Consider the following 15,012-nt stretch of genomic DNA (forward strand, 5'->3'; position numbering starts at 1 on the left):
GATCTCATTTTTCCGATTTGACGAAATTTTCAAGATTTTTACCAAAAGTTTTCCAGCCAAAACATCTTTTATCAAACATAAATTGTCAAGGCAAAAGGTAACAAAAATCTGCACTAAAAGTGACAATCGCTTAGTCTGTGTCATCTCCAGTTCGCCTTTTCTACCTTAGATAAACCAAAGAGACTTTTCTTGCTAAAATCAATTTTTCAAAAATGACTTGAACAGAATATTTCGTTTTTTGAACAGAATATTTAGATTGTCGTTTATTGTCGACTCCAACTTTCAAGATATTAACCATGGAATGTTCTTTTACTCTTTGTAAGATATAATTTTATCCTCTATTTTAACATTTCTTAAATCTAAATCGAAAATAAAAGAAAATGATCTCAAGCCAAATTCTACAAAAATAGATTTTATGCTATGTTATTATTAATAAATATTTTTCCAAAATTCAATCGATTGACCAGGCGCGACGTTCGAGCCATAGATTTCTGCACTATAGATCTAATCCAAATTATTTCTATATTAGAAATAATGGTCAAACTACATTTCCATCATTTTCCACTAAGTCGTCTCTCGGCTTAAGTCGTAAATGTGTCTAAGGCATTAGATCTATAGTGCAGAAATCTCTGGCACGAACGTCGCGCCTAGTCAATCGCTGGTCAATATAATTACGCTAAGCCGTCTCTCGGCTAATCTTCAGGTCTGTCAAGGCCCTAATATTCTGTCTACTATTCATTGAGGCTCAAGGTTTTTTTTTAAGGTTAAGTGGGATAAAACAAGTCCAATTGAAAAAATCGAATGCGCCATACTCTTTTCCTTAATTTATAAATTTGACTAGTCTTAAAATTTTTATGCAATTTCGATGCACGGCTCAAAGTGTTTAACTTTTAAAATGAAGACATAGGGTAAAGTGATACAAGTTCGACATAGTGTTACAAGTTGGACAATTCGCCGGTAGAAGTTGGACATGGCTTTTTTCTTGATAAATACAGTACAATTTTTTTAAACACAAGGAACCAAATTATAAAACTAAAAGCATTAAAAATATAAAAATAAAAATGAAGTACTAAATTTATGAAGAAAAAAAGCCCTGTCCAACTTGTACCATTGTCCAACTTGTACCACTTTACCCTATACCAACTTTTGAAAAAACAAATTGATTCTATCACAAGTTTTTTTTTTAAGTATTCCCATTCTTTTCAGATGAAGCTTTAAGGATAAAGTTTAAACACTAATTTACACCATGAGAGCAGCGTAATTTTGCATGGCGATTAGAGATAACAAAAAAAAACAATGAGGAGATAATGTTAGAGGAAAAAACAAAAAAAACTATTGCAGGAATTTAGTAAGGAATCCAACACTGTTGTTTACATTTCTTGGCTCCCAGCATCGAAGAATCTTTTGCGGCTGCCGAAGTGGATGCAGATTATTTCTTTTAGTTTTTGTAGAATCTAATATAAAACTATGTTTTATCTTTTATTTTTTTTATAGATTGTCATGAAAAAAAATGATAATATGTACTAAATAGTGTAACTGAAGGTGAAGAACACACAAGTAAACAAGAAGACAAAATATAGATGCAGGAAATGAATTATTATATTTGAAACAAAAAAAATGATAAGTAAATGAAACTTTTAGAGGTGAAACTTTAATAAGAAAAAAACAAAAATAAGAAAATTATAGTGATTAGGGTGAGGAGATAAGATTGTACATTTAAAAGAAAAATAAAAGTGAAATCCTTGAAGAGAAAAAAACAGAGAATCGTGGGACATTGTAGATGTCGAATCATACTTTTTCTCGAAAAGAATTTTTAGAAACTCGAATAAATACACTTTTTTACATTTAATACCATTTTTAGAAGAGATCACCGAGGGCAAAAATGGTCCTTTCGTCTTTTAAGTTTTATTTTATTCTCCCTTTTTTCTGTCTCATTGACATATTTAATGTCTTAAGAATTATCATTGTGAATGAGCGGTACAATTTGAATTTTATATATTTAAAATTTAAGTTTATAGAAATATTAGATGAGATCAGAGATTGTTAAAAAGAATTTGAACATTTTACAATTCATTTGGGTGTCTGTTTGATTTTTTAAAGCTCAGTCAAATCATACTGAGAATCAAAGAAATTAATTAAAATGATTATTTTAGTAAACTATTGATAGCTATAATTTTGAGATATAACTTTAAAAAAAAGAAGGTAAATCATGAAAAATCTAATAATATGCTTCAGTCCTATCACTAAATATACCAGATGATAATTCAAGTCTTATAAATAAAATCTTGTAGTATAATCAATTGCATTTGGGACGAATGGTTTTACGGGGAATAAACTATGAAAACCTACAAACAAAAACTACCATATACATTCACGATTGTATATATACAAGTGAAAGCATTTTTTAATCTTTTACTTTTCAAAAAAAAAAAAGTCGATAAGCGAATTTTCATTATTTTCCATCAAACCCATAAACATGAAACCAAATGAGATAATCAATATCATAAAAATTATTTCTTATATCTTCATTAATAAAACTAACTTTTAAGGTAACTCTTAGGTATTTAGAAAATGACGCGAAAAGTGCCCTCAGGGTACAAAATGCTTGCATCAAACTGCGAACGTGAGCGAGATATTTATTTACATATTATAATATTTATTTTAAAAAAATGAGCGTCAAAATGAAAAAAAAACGATGGGACATCCCTTGTGAAAAAAAACTACAGCTATGAAAAGCCAAAAATTTTGTTGAATAGAAATGATAAAAAAAAATTGAAGATATACCAATATTTAAAGAGAAAAAAATCTTATTGAGAGGAGAAAAATTATATAATTGATAATCTAAATAATTATTGTAATAATAAACACATTAAACAAATAATAATTTATTCTCTAGGTATTATGATGAATTAATGAGGAAATTCATACCATGAAAAAAAAACTTTTAATAAATATAATTAATGCGGCGAAAGTACATTTAAAAAAAAGGAAGAAAAAATATATTTATATAAATTAGATTTCCAATAATATCTTTCTTCTTATATCGTCTCATGATATTAAACCAAAAAAAATCATAAATTAATCAAGTAAATCTTCTTCGAGAGTTTTGAGTGTGCTTTTTTCTCACTCCTTTTTTTTTGTGTAAAAAAAAACATCTTTTCCAAACTGAAAACCCGTTTTAAAAACTTTATTTTTTCTTTCTTAAAATAATACTCTCTAAAAATTAAGAGCTTATGTAGTTATCATGATCATCCCTCCCTTCCAAGCTTTTCCATCAAAAAACAAAGACTCTAATCTCTATTTTGAAACTATAATTGGCAAGTGAAGTTGGGAAATCTCATGAAATCTGAATCAAAAGAGCAAATTGTATAGGAAAATAAGATTAAAAAGAAAACAATCTTTAAGTGAACTATTGAAAAAAACAACTAAATATCAATGAGAAAAAATAGAGGTGATTCCAATTTTCTGTTGGATAATTTGAGAGACAAAGGGAATTTTGGGTGATTATCCTTAACTTCGTTCTTATCAATATCATCAATTAAAACAAATATTTTGATAAGCCAGAAATAAAAAAGATATGTAGATTGTGAATAGAAATTAATGTAGTGGCTTTTTCTAAAATAATTTGTTACACATGCGGCTAACTTTTTAGGCAAATATCACATGCAGCTCATATTGAAATTTCGAAAACCTAGTTTACGATTAAGGCGCACTGAGCGGTAATCGTATGAAATTATTATATTCTGAAAGATTGTGGGATTTCCTAAGGCCTTTGATGCACACTCTCGATGATCAAATTCAAGAACAAGTAGAACGGAAGGCTACATATGTTTCCTTTATCCCAAAAAAAATCTTTTTCTCACAGATGACCGATTTTATAGGGACCACGGTTTGTCAGCAACAATAATTTAATTTAATCCCATGTTTTCCAATAAAAATCTATTTTTATTTTGAAAACTCAAAGCGCACAACTTCAAAATTCCCATTGAAATCATCAAATTATCCAACAGAATATTATAATATAACCCATCCGTGTTTATAATCTTAAACCAAAGGTAACAAGAGGTAAAAAACCTTATAACTCAACCAAAAAAACAAGTTACGAGATCGTTAGATAATTCCACAAATGGGCTGTGATTTGAATGTAAAAAGAAAAAAAAAACACTTAAAATGAAAAATAACATACAAATTTGTGTAACTGTACAGTTCGTTTGTTTTCAATGTGAATCGTGAAGTTCGATGTTGTAAGAGAGAACGAGAGACACTAAAAAAAGGAAGTGAAGAGAAACCTACTAAAAAAAAATATATATTTAAATAAAAAAAATGAAAAGAGTGAAAGAGACCGAGATGGTATAAATTTAAAGAAAAAAAAACAAGAAAATTTTAAAACACTGACGATGTACCTTACAATAAAACAAACAAAAAAAAATGATATTTTACACAGTAAAAAAAATGATAATGAAAATTAGAAACATCGTGTGGGGATGGCACGTGTCATTCTTGCACTTTTTGCCTATCCGCGAAAGTTCACGAAAAGCACAAGAAAAACCCCTTGAAAAAATAAATTTATAAAAATTAAAAAAAAAAATAAAATAAAACACGGAAAGACAAAAGCTCTAAAGAATTTCTTAAAGAGTGATGTTCCCCCCGACCCACTAAAAAAAAATAATTGTTCCCAGATACAATACAAAAATGTGATTCAATTTCAGTGTTAATTGCTAGAAAGTTCTTGTCTTCTTCCCCCCAGTTAAAAAAAATTATTAAAAAAAAAAAAGTAAAACTGAATAAAAACTCCCCGCGTCGAAGGTGACGGCCATTATCTCTTCAACAGAGGGATTTTGCAGTTAGAATATGCTGATAAGTTTATGAAAAAGACTTTTAAATCTTGCAAGTTGGGTGCAACATACTGATGATTTAGTACATTTTAGCGCGTATTTAATTGCAAAATCACCTTACAGAGTCCAAGGAAACAATTCATCATGTGATTCAGTCTGACAAAAAGAAGAATAGATGTATAAATTATGACATTAAGACAACTAAATCTATACCATCAATCTCTAAAATATAATATCTCATTGCCAATTATAGTGTCAAAGAAAATCACTCAAATCCCCATAATATCATCCACATTTATTCCACCCTATCATTTACATACCTTCTCTCCCCTAAGCTAGGAATTTTAACATCTTTGAAAAAGCATATAACATGTACGATATAGAAAAAACCAAAAAAAAATAGAAATACAAAATGATAATAAAAAATTGAAAGGAAGAAGCAACACAAGCGGATACCAGTACCAATAAATGTAAAACTTGTAAAATAAGCAGATGAATATATAAAGGGAAGTGAAACCGGTTTAGGAAATCTGCACATTCAATCATCAAGTTTTTGCTCCTTTAAGATCAAAAAAAAAAAACAAACAAACAAAAAGGCCATGGTGTATAAAAGAAAAAAACTGATATGTTAAATAAGTCTTAATGATACGCTAACTTGAAATATTTGACTAATAAATATTTAGATAAAACAATGATAAAGTAAGTTTCATTTGTAGTGACAATAAATTTTACCTATTTGAACTTTTGAATTTGCAACAGTTGTCACAAACTACATCACTTTTGTCGACGTACTTTTCATTACCTTTTTTTGCCATTAATTGTGGTTAGGTGGGAGCAAATGAATAACGTAAAAATTTAAGTAAGAAGGCAAAGACATAGTTTAGCATTGTCTACAGAAAGAAATGACAGCAGTAAGATCCTTTTGAAAAGAATCTTAAGGAAAAAGAGAAAATTATGAGTTGTATGCAACTATTTCCGTTAATTCAAATTTTCGAATGTAAACGTCTCAATTGAGGCAATTTGTAGTTTAGAAAATTATATAAGATTCTCAGCACTACCTTTTAGATCATTATTCGATAGGGAAAGAATTGTACGATTTGTACCATAGATTTTAAGCTCTAAAACTCTGAAAATACTTGAACCTGGCAGCTATTCGTCCAAAACAAAAAAAAAACTAATAATTTTTCAAGAAAATGTACATTTTTTCTGATGATACACAAAACACAGAAAAAAGTACATTCTTGTTGAATCATTTTCAAATAAGAAAACAAAGTTTGTGAGGTTTTTAAGAGATAGTAAGAGAATTGCTATTTAAAAATAACAATATAAAATAATATATTTAAATTTTAAAAAATGCATTCAACTCACAATTTAAAAAAAAACCTTTAAAAGAAAGAAAAAAATATTTAAGTTTTTGCATATATGATTTTGTGGTTTTTTTTTAAATAAATATGTTAAAAAGTGCTATAATTATGTTAGTTTCACAATATGCATATCTAATTTAGGCAACATAGGAAAAGATGGGGTAGTCTCACGAATGCATTACTTTCAAAAACTAAGATTTTTAAGAAGAAAAATAATAATTTAGGAATTGTCCTGTGTATTTTCAGGCAGTCAATACCTAAGAGAGACTAATGGCTACTACACACTTGATAAAATTATGTACATATTGAAGGAAATCCCGTACACTTGTGTATGAAAAGCAGTCAAATATGGACATATTTTTCTCTAGTGTGTAGATGCCATAACGCATGATAGTTAATTTGAATATGGTTCATATTCGTTTAACAATTGTGTCCTAAAAAACAAGTACAGCTGCGTGAAACTGTCTCACTCTTCTCTACTCATATTATTATTTGTTTTGTTGTAAATAAAATCGTACAGATCTTCTGGCGGGGTTTCTGTTACAATTATGTCTGAATAAACCATAATTATGTCTAAATTAATCATAATTGTGATAAAGTTTTCGATAAATTAAATTAATATTCTACTTATCACAAACAGAACAATAATAGGAATAAATTGCCAAAATGCAACAAATGCATTGTAAAAGTAACATGATTATATCTGTTTTTCACATATTTATATTTAAAAGAAATCAGACATTTTCTTTCTCCCAGCAACTTACTCATTTCTTTCTGTACACAATTGCTAAGAAAAAAATATAATACAGTAAAAAAAATTGCTAAATTTTAAAGCATTTTTTGGTTTATTGGCAAGTAATTTTTAAGGGTGAAAGCTAAGGTATTATATTTAGAGAAGAAAAAAATCAATTGAGATTCTTATATAGGACTTTTCTGACAATTTCCCAAGGATGCATCATCTTCTGGGATAATGAAGCTTCTTGGGGGATATTGAGATTTCCAAATTTGAGGATATAATCTAGTCAGAAGCGAGTAGAACCACGCCATTGTTGAATTTTTGTCAGTAAAAAAGAAATTAGGCACATTTTAGGAAGAAGTATATTGTACATTATTGTAGTTTTGCGGAAATGATAAAAAAAAGAAGAATATTGATAAGTGATACTATGCAAGAATGAGATAAGGGAAGTATCTTAATGTTAAATAATAATTAGACTTTTGCCTCTCCCATCCAAAGAATATTTCCGATTCTAGTCCAAACTCTGGCGATTTTTGCACACAAAGCTAAATAACTTTTTTTTTATTTAAAAGTGCCAAATTTATTTATATTTTGGCTCTCATTGAACATTTAAAAAAAATTAAATTAAATGAAAAGAAATGTTTTAAGACACTTTCAGAAGAATAGATTGTGTTTAAAAGATGGTCGATAATGTGCAATATATAATTAGTTTAGAGAAAAAAAATATTTCACCGCGCCAAATGCAGAGATCATTGCATATTTATTTATTTTAATCCATCAAATTCTTTTTTTGTTCAACCATTTCATAAATTCTAGAAATCTAGTCAAATGTGAAGAAAGAAAAAAAGGTGAAAATAAAAACTGTTTAGCGCCTCGTTTTAGGGATGCACACATTTACTAATTAATAAAAAAAAAAAGAAATTAATAATGAAAAATTGTGTACATAAAAATTATTATTGACGGTCATGATTCAAAAAAAAGAGAGAAAAAATAATAATAAAATCAATTTTCAAATGAAAAAAAAATTAATTAAATTGAATAGTAGTGTAAAATTCGTTGCAACTTGCCAGATTGAACAAGTAAGTAGTGAAGCGCGATTGCTGATGATGGAACTGAGGAAGAAAAAACACAATATTGAATTATTTAGAGAAGAAGTAAATAAAATGAAAGGAAATTTTTAGAATTTTTGTAAAACTGACGCACTTTGCTAAAAGATTAGTGACGCCTTTAAAGAATTATATATTACATTTAAAAATAAAAAAAATATATTATATATTATATACATTAATAAAAAAAGAAATGATGATAAAACTATGGAAATAACACCACAGATGACACATACCCAATTTTATTAAATTTTTTTTGGTAAAGATTAATCTTCTTTTTCATTAAATACTTTTCTATGATTTGCAGTATTGACGATTTTGCAAATAAAAAAAAAACTTTTTTTTCAGAGGATTTCAAACATAAATGACTTTTATTTTCAAATTTTAATACTCCATTAACACATTTCGAAAAGAAAACTAAAAAAAAAAAACAAAAATTAGTCGAAGGACATAAAATAGAGGAAACAAAAACCAACACATTGAACATTTTTAAAGTAAAAAAATGATAAAGTATGAGTAGGAATTTTAGTAAAGAAACAAAATGCGTATACATTTTTCCCTCGAAAAAGCGAGAAAGTATATTGCAGAAAAAAATGAATATAATATAGGATACAGGGTATTTCTTGCAATTATTTAAAAAGATGAAAAAAAACCAAAAAAGATTTTTAAGAAGTAAAACAACAACAAAATATTTAAGAATGAATAATTGTGAAGCTAGAGAGATTTTTAGAGAAAGAGAGGTTATAGCGCGCGAATACGAAACATTTGTTTGAATGAGGCGTGAGCAAAAATGTTGACAATATTTGTGTGTTAATTGCGAAAAAAAAATAAATAAATCGACAAGAATGTACAGAAGAAATCCATACACACACAAAAAAAACTTTATTTAATTAAAGACAAAAAACAACTGAAGAATAAAAAAAATCGATTGATTAAATTTGCACACTGAAGAGGCACAAGTATTCTCAAGAACATTTTTGACTTGATACTAATTCCCAAATTTAAAACTTTAAAATGAAAACTAAAGCTCCAAAAAAAATCCCGAAAACATACACAAATTGAAGATAAAAGTAGATGAAAAAAAAACATTGTGAAAAAAAGGTTTGCATACACTCTGAAATTATAACATATGTAATAATTTAAAGTAAAAGAATGATTGAAAGGAAAAAAACAATGCGATACAGTACATTTTAAACGCAAATAGATTTTTAGATTTTAGCATGATCAACTAAAAGAAATTATATACAATTAAACTACACTAATCATTTATATATTTAAATTAATACATATATTATATAATTGCATTTTAAAAGAATGAAATTGAAGGAAAAAACCTAAATCAGAGGGAAATGAATCGACAGTCGTGAATGATTTAAAGTCCCAAAAAAAACAGTTTTACTTAAAAAAAAAAACGATGAAAAAATTTTTAAAAGGAAAAAGAAACCTAAAAACCTTTTATTCACACTTTCCAATAGTTAATATTTATATACATAACTAGGAGAAAACATATTTTACACACGAGAGACATTCATTAGAAACGACAAAGTCTTACATCCAAAAAGAAAACTATTAAAAAAAACTGAACTGATAAAGTGTAAAATAAAACAAACATGGGAAATACACAAAGTAAAAGCGAAAAAACACAAATTACTACCATAAAATATTCTATATAACCTTTAAACAATTTATCGAAGGAATGAAAGATGAAATGAGAGAAAGAGAAAGAAAGTAATCATTTTGACGAAGGAAAAATGCTATGCTACCTCTTTAAAAAAAAGAGGAATATTGCATATTTACTAATATATTGTACTAATTATTAAATTACATATTATTATTCATTATTACTTGATTAAAGGAAAAGAATTATTAACGAAAGAAACAAGAAAAACAAAAATGGATTGAAATCTATAATAAAAAAAACATTTACCATTCAAACTAAATTATCTTTCTTCTTAAAAAAAAGTAATCCAATTTAATAAAAAAAACAACAATTTTACACTTTTACCCTTTGATGCCCAATCATAAATCTTTTATAGCGTCATCAGCGTTATGATTATTTAACACCAACCAAAAAGATATGAAATCCTAGCCAAAAAAAACGAAATGTAAAAAAATATCTCTTTAAAAAAAATCAACTTATCAGATTAATTCAATGCATTCAAATCAATTGTTATCTATCTGCATTGCCTTAAATTATAATAAAAAGAAAAAATTAATATTGACAAGAGAGAAAATTATCCTCATCTGAATAAAACCAATTGAATAACATTAAAAGAAAAGAAAAAAAACAAATTTAACACTATTAGAGGCTTAGAAATTTTATTAAAGAAACAAAATGTATTTATTGCAATTAGAGAATAGCGCGAAAATATCCACTCTTTTGAGGCTTAGTTTAAATTAAACTATACGATTGCTATTTGAAGAGGACTTTACCGTTTGCCCCTTAAGCAATTCTGCAGAATTATAACGAAATTGCATACAGTATTCTCTTGCAAGTGTGGGCTAAACCCAAAGGATATTGCTTCATAATAATAGGCCACACCTCTTAAAAACCTTGTATTAAGTTAGTTTCGCTTGTACCGTAAGGCCGGCTTCAGACTCAAGGTTTAGCCCCGTTCCCAATGATCTAGAAATTCGAAATAACAACCAATTTTCTTGGTTTTTTTTTTAATTTAAGGGATCACTTGCCCATGTTGTCCAATCTTAAGTAATAATTCTCCAAAAAATCTTGAATGATAAAAAATTAGATAAGTTAAGCCATACGGCTGAGCCTTAAGTCTGAAGCCCGTATAAGTACGAGTGACTTTGTCTCCTGCAGGTGACTTTGACATCCTCCTGTTCGAAAGCTTTTCTTTAATTCTAATGTTAAAGAACGGTTCTCATCGATCAGACAAGGTAGATCGGATCAGTTAAGACCATCCTTAAGCTCTAGAAGTAAAGAAAATCTTACGAACAGGAGGGTGTCAAAGTCATCCACACTTATACAAGCTTCAGACCTAATGCCCTAGACACACTTACGACTTAATCCGAGAGACGACTTAGTGGAAAATGATGGAAATGTAGTTTGACCTTTATTTCCAATATAATTACACAAAGCCGTCTCTCGGCTAATCCTCAGGTGTATCAAGGCCCTAAGACTTAGCCATATGGCTTAACTGCTCTAATTTCTTATCAATCACGATTTTTGAAAAATTTAACTTAGGATTGGATTTATTAAAGATATATAAGTGACTTATTAGATTCCCAAAAAGCAGTAAAATTGCTCTCTATTCAGGAATTTGAGACCTTTGGGAACTGCGCTAAACCTCTAGTCTGAAGACCGCCTTACGGTGCTTTAACTTGTATAAATGATTAACTTTATAGAACTATTGGTCTCACAGGGTTCTTTTTATTGGCCCAAAGCATGTTCAAAGCCATATTCAATCAGAGAAAGTCGTAGAACTATCACGACTAGCATTATTCACATGAAATTAAATATTTAATCCCATGAAATACTTTAGTCTCATGTAATTGGCTAAAGCTTTTAAAAGTACGAATGCTTTCAACTAAAAACTTTGGGACTAAAATATTAAATGGGATGAATTATTTAATTACGTGTGGACAATACGTGAAGCATATTAATTTTTATATTCAATCCCATTCAATATTCTATTCCCTTCAGTTTCTTCGATTGACCACAGCTTGAAAGCATTCAAAGAACTTAAAGTTCTAATTAATCTAAGAACGTGTTGAGACTGAAATATTTCATGGGATGAAATATTAAAAGACATGTCGATCAAGCAAAAAGCGTATGGATTAAACATATTCAAAAAAAAACTGTTTCAAAACTTTCGGTGATTTGCTAGAACTTTTAATATCTTGAATGTTTTCGAGCTCTGGACAATCAGAAAATGCGTTGGGACTAATATTCTTTATAACATTAACTAATTTATTACGCAATTGAGCAATGCCTAATACAAACAACTGAAGTAAATTATTTATAAAGAATAATTTTTATAATTTTTCAACACTCAAAGTTCCCTTCATATCGCTATCGTATGGCTTAATTAAACTCTGCCCTTTACTTACTATTTCTTTCATCCCCATTCTAAGTAGAAAAAAGCCCTATACACTATTCTAAAGTAAATTTACAGTGAGTCTTACGTTTGCATTTCGATCACTGTCCCTCTCGATTGAGGGATACTTGACCGCAACCATAAAAAAAAACTGTGCATTAAATAATGAGAAAAGTATAATAAAAAAAACAATGATAATAAAATTCACACGATTAAGCAGCATTCTGACTTGCGTTAATTTCTTTAGCACATTATAACAAAAAAAGTGTACATATTGAAAATTGAAAAAAAAAGTGAAAGAAGTGGAAAAATATGATAGAATGGAAGTAAAATAAATTTAAAAAAAAATCCCCTGCCAAAATGAGCTAAATATATTTTTTATTATACATATATATAAATAGAATAAATAGATGGGAGGAAGAAAGAAAGAGAAAAAAAAAATGATGAAATATATTGTAACACCATTATTACTTTAAATTTGTAGCAAGTAATTTTGAAATGAAGAAAAAAAACTAGTACATAGTATTATCATATAATACCATTAAGAATGAGGTTAGAAAAACCAAGGGAAGATTATGAAAATTGTGGTAAGAGGAATATAAGAGAAAGCTTGGAATAGAATGCATTTCTTAGAGAGCAAAGCAGACAAAAATAGAAGTTGCAAAAAAAAAAAACTCAAGAAGTGAAGACAAAGAGAATGGCACAGGTTAGTTGGAATAGGTCAGTAAAAAAGAAACACATTAACAAAATGGTAAAAAGTTCATTTTTAAACCCCTTTCTAAAGCCTCTAAAATTTTCTTTAAAAGCACATTCTGTACTTTAAAAAAATATATACATAATTATATTCTCTAGCTAAATAAAACTTTTTCAAACCTATCCCCCTTATTTAAACCCCTCCCCCCAGATTTTTTCTTTCATAAAACTTTTTTAAATAGACAATTTTCTAGTAAATCGCATTTTATTAACTTGGTATAAAATTTATATATAGATTTCTATAATCTATTATTAAATTTAAAGAAAAAATACTGCATGAGAAAATATTTATTTACATATTACCAAGGTAATAAAAAAAATTTAAAAAAAAAACACAAAAAATATCACTAAAATAGTATCATCTTTGATCTATTTTAGTGTTCACCAAGAAAATGAATTTATATAGAATTAACTAAATGAGATTAAAGTAAAATTAAAAGGTGAAATGAGAGAAAGTGGAACTAAATCTAAATTTAAGTACAACAGTATTAAAGAAAAAAATGAAAAAAAAATAATCACAAGGTTAAAAGGAAAGTGAGAAACTTATTATTGAAATAACTTAGATGGTGAAAACAAAAAGAAAAACCTAAACGCCACGAAAAAAAACAACCTAATAGCAGGATTTTAAAGAAGAAAAAAAATAAGATGAATTTTAGGTAATTTCGATAAAATATTTGCGAGAAGGAGCCATTGGAAAAAGAAAATATTATAATCATATCAGGCGAAAATATAAAAAAAGAGAAAAAAACAACACGTAAAGAAAATTTTCACACTTTCTTATTGATTTGTTGTAAAATGAGAAAAAGAATTTTTATTAAAAAAAATGATCGAAGTTAATAAAAGAAATTAGAAATTGAAGATAATTCACTCATTTTAAAAACACAATTTATTACATTAAAAAACTTGAAAAAAAACATTAGAAAATTTCAATTTTTTATAAATAAAATGCATTTTTGACAAAAAAAATGACGCTACTTGAGAGGGAAAATATAGTGAATAGTAGCGAAAAAACTGGAGTTGATCACGTAAAAACAAATCACTACAATATAGATAAACTTACCACGACAAAAACACGCAGAAATAACACACAAATCAATCAATAGAATTTTTCCTAAAACAACAAACTCAAAAAACACAAACACTCGTCACACATAGTCTCTCTTCCGTAAAAGAAAAATAGAAGAATGAAGAAACACTTTAAAAAAAGAGGAATAGTTCATAAGTAAGAAAAAAAACTCTAATAGTTTAAGAATAAATTGCTCCAAAATAATGTACATTAAATTGCTTTCGGCGCGATTTGCCACAAAAAAAAACAAGTAAGTAAATAAAAATGAGCTAGGAATAAAAAAAAAACTGAACAAGAAAATAAAACAGGTGTGAGCCATACGAAACACACAGTTTGTATAAAAAATGAAAAAAAACACATAACTTGTAAAACGAGAATTCAAATAGGACATTTCCACCAGACGCAAACTAAAATATTAAGGAAAAATGAATATTTAAGGAAAAACTGCTAGAATTTAATATAATAAACAAAGTATATTAAAAAAAAGGAGAAAACTTGAAAAAATAATCATTGAATTTATGTAATGAATACAGAAACAAGAAAAAATATTGATTGAAAAAAAACCACCACCACGATAATAATTTCACCGAATTATTCCTTTATTTTCTTTTTGAAGTAAACAAAAAAAAAACAATTTCAAAACTAAACTCCAACACAGCATGAGCATGACAGAGAAATCAGGAAAAAGAAATGATAAATGAGATGACAAACACGTTTAAATGAAAACCTCCGAGAAAAAACCACGTATAAAACTATTGAACGATTATATCTTCATTTTAATTAAAAGAAAAAAAAACTTATTATAAATATATTTAAAGAAAGAAAGAAAAAGAAAAAAATATGATAAATAAAATATTATAAAATCCAGAAATACTGAACACAAAAATGTTCTTTGTAGGGACATTTATTATCATTATATAGTATTATATTATACATATAAATTATATTAATAAAACTATTTAAAAAATCAATTTTCAAAAAGGCTTTTCTATCTTATCGCCCAAGTTGTTGATAGTCATCATGAGTTCTACTATATTCGGTCGACAGAATCATTTGATAAACGTAAGTACGTCAGTAAACAGAATTTATACTATGAA

At 27.4% G+C, this 15,012-nt stretch overlaps 1 protein-coding gene across 38 annotated transcripts in view; it reads left to right on the forward strand.

Moving 5' to 3' along the window:
• Positions 1 to 14,606, forward strand: part of LOC129801532 (CUGBP Elav-like family member 4) — a 966,051-nt gene extending 951,445 nt beyond the window's left edge. For 20 of the 38 annotated variants that reach the window (XM_055846703.1, XM_055846711.1, XM_055846706.1 and 17 more), the window contains one exon: positions 1,207 to 14,606. The gene's annotated coding sequence lies outside the window, so the exon portion shown is untranslated. Of the gene's footprint in view, positions 1 to 1,188 lie in introns of all 38 variants that reach the window. The other 18 variants (XM_055846701.1, XM_055846702.1, XM_055846712.1 and 15 more) reach the window with 1 other exon arrangement.
• The last annotated feature ends 406 nt before the right edge of the window (positions 14,607 to 15,012 follow it).

Source organism: Phlebotomus papatasi, chromosome 2 (genome assembly GCF_024763615.1).
Source record: "Phlebotomus papatasi isolate M1 chromosome 2, Ppap_2.1, whole genome shotgun sequence".
Classification (NCBI taxonomy): Eukaryota; Metazoa; Arthropoda; class Insecta; order Diptera; family Psychodidae; genus Phlebotomus; species Phlebotomus papatasi.